Here is a 9,427-nt window from a genome sequence, read left to right on the forward strand (position 1 = left end):
ATAAGCACGTACATTGCGTGTTCCGGCGCAGCATCGGTTATAACAGCCGACGATTACGTCTCGGTGGACGACCAGGGCCTGGTTTACTCTCACCTGACAAACTGACGACATCGTGGAAGTCATCATAGAGAAAAGGGACCCCACAAATGAAGTTCTTGCAGAGGAGCCAAGCGTTATGACTATCCGCGAAGGGGTAACGGCATTCGACGCACTGCAGATACACCCTAATCTAGTCGCTCTATGACCTCGTGCCGCAGCATGCCGTGAACCTGGACAGCAATAGGTCGGCGGTGGTTGCGCATTCAGTTCGTCAGACCATGCACTGTGGCGAAGGAGATATCGACTTTTTTTCGCCTGTTGCAGTTTGATGTGATGATTGGTTCTCTTAGTATGCTTATCCACTTTATAGGGGTCAGTGAAGTGAGCGACGAATATAACGAAGTGGTGTGTACAACGAACAATTATTGCGGTGCCACATGCAGGCGTTTCACTGCACTAGCTACTTTTATTGTGCCCGTGATGTGGTCAGGAAGGAAAGGGACGCAGGGGAAGGTAATCTCTTCTGCTCGTCTTCCTCCCCCTTCCTCGGTCGTCGGCCAGAAGTCCTTGGGATGCGGCGGTATCCGCAGCCTTCCGGACGACTGGAATTGAATGGACGATGTTACGGTAGCGATAAAAGAACAGAAAGTAGATATCAAGGCACTGCAGACCGAAGTTACAGCGTTGAAAGGTAATCTTCAACTACATCAAAGGCGTCTGGACGATTTAGAGGATAGAAGTAGACGCCGCAATCTTGTTATATTTGGTTTTCCCGAACCGGATCGTGAAAATGCTTCATAACTAAGAAAACAGATAATCGAGGAACTGATAGGGCATAAACTCGGAGTGGTTGTTAACTCTGTGGAAAGAGTACATAGGGTTGGGAAAAAAAGCCCCGATAAAGTACGACCGGCAATAATGAATTTTTTTTTACTCAACGAGAAGCTTAAAGTCTTAAAGAACTGTCACGAACTGAAAGGAACAACAATCTCGGTGAACCATGACTTCTGCAAGGCCACTCTAGCAAAGCGCAGCAAACTCTGGTCTCATTCCACTGATTTTAAGGCGCAAGGTCGCAAAGTATCGCTTGATTACGATAAGCTTAGAGTGGATGATCATATATACGAATGGGATGAGCCGAAGGATTGTCTGAAATGTATCCGCCCGCAACGTAACCACGATGAATGACTCAATCACAAACAACTGCGAGTTGTTCTCCTTAATTCTAGGAGCATTGTCAACAAAGTTCACGGGCTTGAAGAAATCATATTTACCTATGAACCCCAAATCATAGCAATTACAGAGACCTGGCCAACTCCGGACATTCTAGATTCTTAAATACTTCCTCCGACTCATAAAATGGTTAGACGTGATCGAGGCTGCCGAGGAGGAGGCGTTGCTTTGGTATGGACGTTTCTTTGGTATGGACGAAATAATCGCCAATGAAAGTGTCTGGTGTCAAATTGATTTTCGTGGGCTCTCGGCTCTCGTAGGTGTAGTCTACCGGCCCCCTTCTTCGCCTGAGTCGTTTTTGGAAAACATATCTTACATGCAGCAGAAGTACAAACCTAATCGAAAAGTCATATTGGCGGGGGACTTCAACCTACCATTGATTGATTGGCACACTCCTCACCCAGGTTCAACAGACGTAGCGAACTGTAACTTGTTGCTTGAATTGATGCTGAACTTTAATCTCGTTTAACTTGTTAAAGAGGCTACCAGAGTTTCTCCAAGCACTGAAAGTTTACTAGATCTTCTATTCGTTGGAAACTTTCCAGATGACACTAAAGTCAGTGTTTATGATGGAATCTCTGATCACAAGCTGGTTTTACTTACCGCGAATTTCTACCCTATCAAAAAGAATTGTGCGAGAAAGAGTGCCTTTAACTTTTCTGCTGCGGATGACGAAGCTATTATAGATACACTTGATTTGTGCTTCGGTGACTTTGAGGCAAGAGGAGACGTATCAAGTCTGTGGAATACGTTTAAAAACATTACTGCATCATGTCTTGATAAATTCGTACCAAAATTTCAGAAAAAGAAACGGTGCAACCCCTAGATAACACGCGACATAACACAATTGAAAAGAACAATATCAAGAAAACGTAAAGCAGCGCGTAAAGATAACCATGCCATATCTTCCCTCTCTGTAACACTGAAGCACAAAATACGGACCGCTCGAGATTATTTTTTTGGAACGACACTTCTTAACTTCATAGAAAACGCACTGCAAAAGTTTTGGGAATACTTGTCTGGAAACAAAAAGTCTGTTGAACAGCTTCACGCTGACGGCTGCGCGGTTACTGATCCTTACGTAATTGCTAATGAGATTGATTGATTGATTGTGGGGTTTAACGCGCCGACGCAACGCAGGCGATGAGGCGCGCCGTAGTGGAGGGCTCCGGATTAATTTTGACCACCTGGGGATCTTTATCGTGCGCCGAAATCTCGTACACACAATTGCTAATGAGCTAAACAGAACATTTCACGGTGTGTTTAGTTAACCGTGTGTAACCGACAATCCGATAGAACCTTCTCCTCTCTCGCCTAACGTAATGCCGGATATAGATTTAAATTTAAATGGTATTCGCCTTCTTCTAAAACTTGGTACAAAGAAGTCTTCTGGCCCTGACGGTGTCCCCAATGCCTTTTTGAAGCGTTATGCGGACACCATTTCGCATTACTTATATATTTTGTTCAATAAATCCTCCTTGGACGACGGATGCCTACCTCCTGATTGGTTGTGTGGAAAAATGGTCCCAGTACACAAGGATGGAAGAAAACTGCTCGCTTCGAGCTTCAGGCCAATATCATTAATCAGTAGTTGCTGTAAACTACTTTAGCACATTCTCTCCAGCCAGATAATCAGTAGTTGCTGTAAACTACTTGAGCACATCCTCTCCAGCCAGATAACTTCGTTCTTGGAACCAAAAAACATATTAAGCAGCTTCCAGCATGGGTTTAGAAAAAAAAGCTGTCAACGACGACCCAGCTCGTATCAGTCATACACGATTTTGCTAATGCCATCAATGATATAAAACAAATAGACGCAATATCTTTCGACCTATCGAAAGCCTTTAATAGGGTACCGCACTCTCTACTGATAAGAAGAATGCAGCGTGTAACCTTGTGGACTGGATTTCTGCTTATCTGAAAAACAGAACGCAGTTTGTAGAAATTAGCGGCTGTCAATCACAAAACCTTGATGTATTGTCAGGAGTGCCCCAAGGGTCTGTCTTAGAATCACTGTTGTTCTTGATCTATGTAAAGGATACTTGTGACGATATTGTCGCGGAAGTGACTGTGAAAATGTTTGCAGATGACTGTGTTATTTGTGCAACTGTCAGTAGCCCCATGCATCAATCATTGGTTAACGAAAACTTGTGTAAACTTGCTGACTGGTGTGAGAGGTGGCAGATGGTTATCAACTACGCAAAAACTTGCGCTTGTACAGTAACACTCAAGAAAACCCCCCTTGAATATAAATATCATGCCCGTGACCAATGCATTGAATTTGTGAACGGCGTAAAATATTTGGGATTGACTATTAACACAAACCTTAGCTGGGACGCTCATCGACAACGTTTGCGCCAAGGCATACAAGAAGCTATGCTTCTTAGGAAGGAAGTTGGGATCATGCGATTGGAGAGTGAAACTTGCAGCCTATAAAACCCTAGTTCGACCAGTGCTGGAATACGCATCCCTTGCGTGGGACCCATACTTAAAGAAAGACATAGATAAAGTGGAAAGGATTCGGCGGCTAAGCGCAAGGTTTATTTTTTCAGATTTTAGGCGCCTCTCCTCCGTTTCTGAAATGTTAAATAAATGTGGGGTGGAACCACTCGAATGTAGGCGAAGAATTGCAAGGTTAACCTTCTTTTATAGACTATGCAACAACGAATCAGGTTTAAATAAGGAATGGTATATTCTGCCACCTCCCCAGCGCTCAGCAAGGTTAAATCATTCAAAAACTGTAAGGCCATTAGCTCCTAAAAATTACACGTTCAAGTACTATTTTTTTGTACGAACTGTTTACGACTGGAATTCACTGCCTTCCGTCTGCGTGCATGCTCCGACGTCTTCTAGTTTTGACCTCTGTGTGAAGAACCTGATGTAACCTTCTCCTGCTACGATGGTGAAAAACCGTCCGCAGTATTTTCTTAAATAAATAAATAAATAAATAAATAAATAAATAAATAAATAAATAAATAAATAAATAAATAAATAAATAAATAAATAAATAAATAAATAAATAAATAAACTTCCGTGTCGAGGCTGCCGGACGTGGCGTACATGATGGAACCGAAGCGGCCACGCTATAACCGGCGGCCGCCTTCAAATGCGAGGGGTATACCGTCGCGTTTCGTACTGTTATTTCCGCAGAAGTACTCCCACTAATGTTTGCCCAGGATTATGGAGTTTGGCTCAATTCCGACGTCGCGTTGCTATCAATCGAAATGAAGTAGACCGTCCGACAGTTCTTTTTACATCACAATAACTGCATTGTAGCAATCCTTCGTACTGCGAGTAAAAAAGCGGGTTTGTGATTTACAAAGATCAAAGGTCAAAGATTTTGTTTCTTCGGAAGAACAAGGAGGCAGGCTGGGACTAAATTTAGGCTACAAAGCCTGACAGAGGCCCCGGATCCCTTTGGTACCGTAAAATGAAGAAGCAAAATCAAACAAGCTTGAAATTCTAGTAAAAGCTAGTTACGCGTATCTAAAAGCATATTCCGTTAGCCGGCGCCTGGGCTATCACATCGCTCTCTTTGAAGGGAATAAACCGTAGGCGGGCGGAGGTCAATCACAATTTTTACTATACATTACGCGCAAACAGCTTCGTGAATATTAGTCCAGTATTTTTCGCCTTGCTGCACACCGAGAATCGAAATATAAAAGGGACCTGAAACTACAGCCAGCTTTACCAGCTAAATGATGCACTTAAACACGAAAACAAGTTACCTACTACCGATGTTTTCTACTTTCACCAGAGACATGCGCTGTTGAAAACATCTTACTTTCAAGTAAACTAAATCTAGCGCTCTACAAAAGTAAATACTTCATTTGGGAATTTAAAAAAAAATCACGTTCATTGTTTGTGAGACAGCAGTTTTGTTAGCTTTCGCGAGGACGACGGCCTGTATTTGTGCGGATGTATTTGTTGCCACGAGCGAGGCTGATTTTGGTTCACTTAGCGAGTGAGGCAAAAGTCACAAATGTTTATACCCGCGTGTACAACAACTCTAGTTTGGTCGCAAGACTTTGGGCAGGTCTAAGGGATGGAGGTGGAGTTGGCCCAGACCAAATAATGCAAATATAAGGAAGTGCAAGTGGTCAAGAATTTATAAAAGATCTTTTTTTTTTGTGATACACGCAATAGGAACGACAAATGTAAGCCAAGTGTGCGTGTTGCGCTATTTCTTTTTAGCAGAAATATTATTTTCAAGTAAAAAAGTTTTGCTAACTCCACAACGTTCGGAAGCGCGTGAAGTTTCTAATCTCTTTTATGGCACTGAGAAAAAAAAGCGGATATTGCTACCTATGCGGTTAGTTTTAAACATGTGGTGGCGACAGCGGTACAGCGAGGTGGTGTAGCAGAGAAACCCCAGGCGAACGTGTCCCTGCGCCCGGCGGAGAGCCGTGAAAGTCGCCGGAGAAACGCGAGCTTTACGGAACAGGGATCTCCAACCTCCGTCACACGCCGCTCGGAACTTGCTCCGGCGACGCTCCGCCAGGTGCAAACGTCGTCTGCCCGGAGCTACTTTGAACGACGGTACCAGGGCCGTACCCAGAAATTTTTTTCGGAGGGGGTTATGAATTTTGGGAAGGTGGTAGTTTTGCTGAAAGCAAGAGTAAGTATTGTTTACGTGCTGCCTGGAAAAGATTTCGGGAGGGGTTTGAACCCCCAAACCCCCCCGCTGGGTACGGCCCTGGACGGTACCTAGTGTCCTCTGTGCTTGCGAAGCTTCGGATTTCACCGTGGTGATCTTAAGAGCATAGAGGCAGAGGGGGCCCACGGACCCTGCTCAAAGAAAGAGAGAGTGGCAAAGGCACCACGAGCGGGAAAGCCTTCCACGGAGGCACTCTCCCGGCGTAAACGCGACGAAAACTACAAAAAATTTCAGCGCGCTTTCAATGCTTTAATTAGGACCCCCGTCGGCACCGCTGCACGCAGCGTGCATTTTGGCGTGGCCTCAGCGATTAGCTCAGCGGGTGAGCAAACCAGTTCTTCGTTCCGAAGTGTCTGACCGAAAAGCACAGTGCCGCGTTGAAACCAAAAAAAAAAAAAAAAAAAAAGGGAAAGTGCAACAGGCAGGGGGAAAGGGGGCTGAAAGCAGCATGGTGGGGAAAACCTTTGCTTAATGGCTCGCTCCGCACTCCTTTTTCGCTGACGCCCAGGTTCGTTGCAACGAGCTACAGGTGCGAAAGAAAACACAGAAAGCCCATGTCGTAATTGTGCGGTCGCTTTGCCAGCAAGCCAAAAACAGCAAAATGGCGAAAGATGGGAGAAAACTTTGGGAAAGGGAAGCTGCACTCGTCGGATCGTCGCTCAGAGTGAGTGGACGACGACCGCAGAAGCACAGCTGTGGGTAGATACGCGAACGTGAAAGTGTCGGGCGCTCTAGCAGCCGTGAAATCGAAGGAAGGATCATGCATCGGCTCGCGCTGTCACGGAAGCTTTGCAAGCTAAAGGAGCGAATCGGCACCTGCCGAAAGCTGTTTTCGAGCATCGAAGACGGACGTCTGCATCCACGGCTGTCGGATGCAAAACCATTCAGCGAAGTTCCGAGGATTCCATCGCTGCCGCTCGTCGGAACTTCGTGGTTTTATTGCCCAGTTATCGGTGAGTGGGGCTGATTGCTAGCCATGGAATTCTAACTTGAGGCTGTCTATGAAAATGCTGCTGACAATTAAGACCACTCAAAGTACCCAGCCAAGGGTCCGAAAGTAGAGCTCATTATTTCTATCCATTGTCCACGTACGAACTGTGTGCTTGCTTGTTTGTGATGCCGGGTGACTCTAAGGTTTCAAAGGGATAATTCTATTTACCATATTACTCTGGATTTTAAGATACAGTTCGTCACCACACTAATCTAAAAACACCAGCGGTGCCTATTTTAAAACGTCAAGTTTCCCGTCGGGCCCTCATATTCACCAGCAGAACTGACATCTTGGCCTCGGTCGTCGTGGGGTGCGGACGTGTTTCTCGTTCGCTCCTGCGCGGCCGGGGCGGTTTCGCGATTATGCGGGCCACGCGTACCGAGCCATGGGTGATTGTTTCGGGCGGCGCGCGCTCTGCTGCGTGGGGCCGTCCGCTCGCCAGTACCCGCTCGTCTGCCTGGATTTTCACCCAGTAAGCTCCCCTCACTTCGAACCGCCGCGGACAGCCCATCGCAGCACAGCCTCGCCTCTACGCTTCACGGCTCCCGTCGAGAACTTCTCCCGGACGCAGCATGACGCCAGGACCTGTGTTTGTGATGTGGTTTGTGCGCGGTGGCCCCAGTGACACTGGCAACTCTTCTCTTTTCTCTCTTTACCTATCTACTTTTTCTCTACCCTATCATATTCACCCCCTTCTATATTCCCAACCCCCCGGACTGGGTTGTATGCAGGTGAGCCCCCAGATGGGCTCAAAATTATCCCCAGTCCTTTTTGTTTTTGTTTTTTTCCTTTTCCAAACGAAACCACTACTACTACTACTACTGTGCCGCAATTCAACAAAGAAACGCGCTATTCAAATTATTGTAAAGCGGGGCAAAAAAAAAAAAAAAGGCGCGGACGTATTATGGTATGCGACAAATGATTTACACTACTTTCTTGGGCGCGCGGCTTTTTTTTTTTTTTCCTTTCGATTACCTCACCTTTTGTGAAATCGAATGGGGACAGATTGCTGCACAAAGATGGATTTGGAGGCTGTCACGTCATATTATGGTAGCTCTTCTCTTTACTAAAGGCATGCTAGGCAAATACAGGTAATTCAAATTACGACGGCTCTGGCCATCCGATTTGGCATGCCCTATTGGCAAGGTGTTTAAAGTTTTAATTCTGGTCGAATAATAGACTAACTGGTACTAGCCGCTCTGGTGCCGTCGTGTTAGCGGTCTGTTGTCACAAGAGGGTACGTTGCTGGTGATGTCTAACTCTTGAATACTTTATATTTTCCATGCAGCGGGCGTTGGCGAAATTTTGTGCTCCCTTCTACAAAACTCATCCCTTCCCACCTAGCTTTTCCCGTCTGATAGTAACAACAAGTTTTTCTACGGATAAAATATAGCGGGCGCCGAGGCAACCCGCGAGAAGTGTCAGATGGGTATCGACAGGCAAAAAAAAAAATTAATGCAGCTTGCACTACTAGTACAAGGCTGGAGAAAAAGCACAGCTGGTGGCCCCTCTACTTTCGTCGGAGACCCGGCTGTTGCGCCTCGCATGGATTTCCGAACTTGTCGCTGAAAGTTCTCCATTATTGGCAGGCCCGAATCGTTTCGTCCGCAAGCTTTCACATCTCTCCCAAAGTAGACCGCGTTAGCACGCGCTAGAACCCGCGGCCAAGTCCAAGCCAACGCCCGCGCTACGTTGATTGATTATGGGGCTTAACGCGCCGACGCAACGCGTTCAACGCGATGAGGCGCGCCGTAGTCGAGGGCTGCGGATTAATTCTGACCACCTGGGTCTCTTTAACGTGCGCCGAAATCTCGAACACACGGGCGTTTAACCCAAAGGACATGCTGCGCGCCCGGAATGCGATGATAGCTCAATCGAGAGCGGTCGAGATGCGCGCTTCAGCCACTTTCAGTGAAGCGGTCAAGCGATGCTCGACAGATTCTATGTGTCACTTTAACTAATCTCTAAATGTCAATCGTACAGAGTAGATCCAGCGTCACTTTCAGATCACTGCATTGTTAAATTAAGCGTTGGGCCCAGAAAGCAACAAAACGCCCTTCTCTTGGGACTCTGGAAATTAAACGCTAAACTTTTAAAGTTCGAGATCTTCACCGACACAGTTAGGGAAAAAATTGAAATAGAAAATTACGATGATCAAATTGGTGAAGAATGGGAATTATTTAAAGAAACAATTGAAATTAAAGCTATCTAAAGATCTAGCTGCATAAGATATGAGGAAAAAATAATGGAATAGATGCTACGCCGCAATAGACAGAGATGAACTTAAGAGGAAGCTTAAAAAATTCAGAGCCCTTCCACCCTTCCAAGAGGGATGGCCAGCAAAGCTGCGGTGCCGAGCCTCCACGTGAGGTTTGACTGGGTCGTAGTTCAAGGGGTGCACGAAGTAAAACACGTTTGTTTGTAATTTGCGATTGAGAATTGTTCCTGGTTATCAGCTGAAAGTCCAGTCCTGTCCAGTCAATGCTCTTCGCGCATGCTCAGCACGG

The 9,427-nt window shown here is 46.0% G+C and overlaps 1 pseudogene; it reads left to right on the top strand.

Annotated features, from left to right (window-relative positions):
- Positions 1-651: 651 nt before the first annotated feature.
- Positions 652-1,227, top strand: LOC144141921 (uncharacterized; annotated as a pseudogene).
- Positions 1,228-9,427: the final 8,200 nt, after the last annotated feature.

Source organism: Haemaphysalis longicornis, unplaced genomic scaffold, assembly GCF_048455015.1.
Source record: "Haemaphysalis longicornis isolate Haplotype H1 unplaced genomic scaffold, Haemaphysalis longicornis Haplotype H1 scaffold_6, whole genome shotgun sequence".
In the NCBI taxonomy this organism is placed as follows: domain Eukaryota; kingdom Metazoa; phylum Arthropoda; class Arachnida; order Ixodida; family Ixodidae; genus Haemaphysalis; species Haemaphysalis longicornis.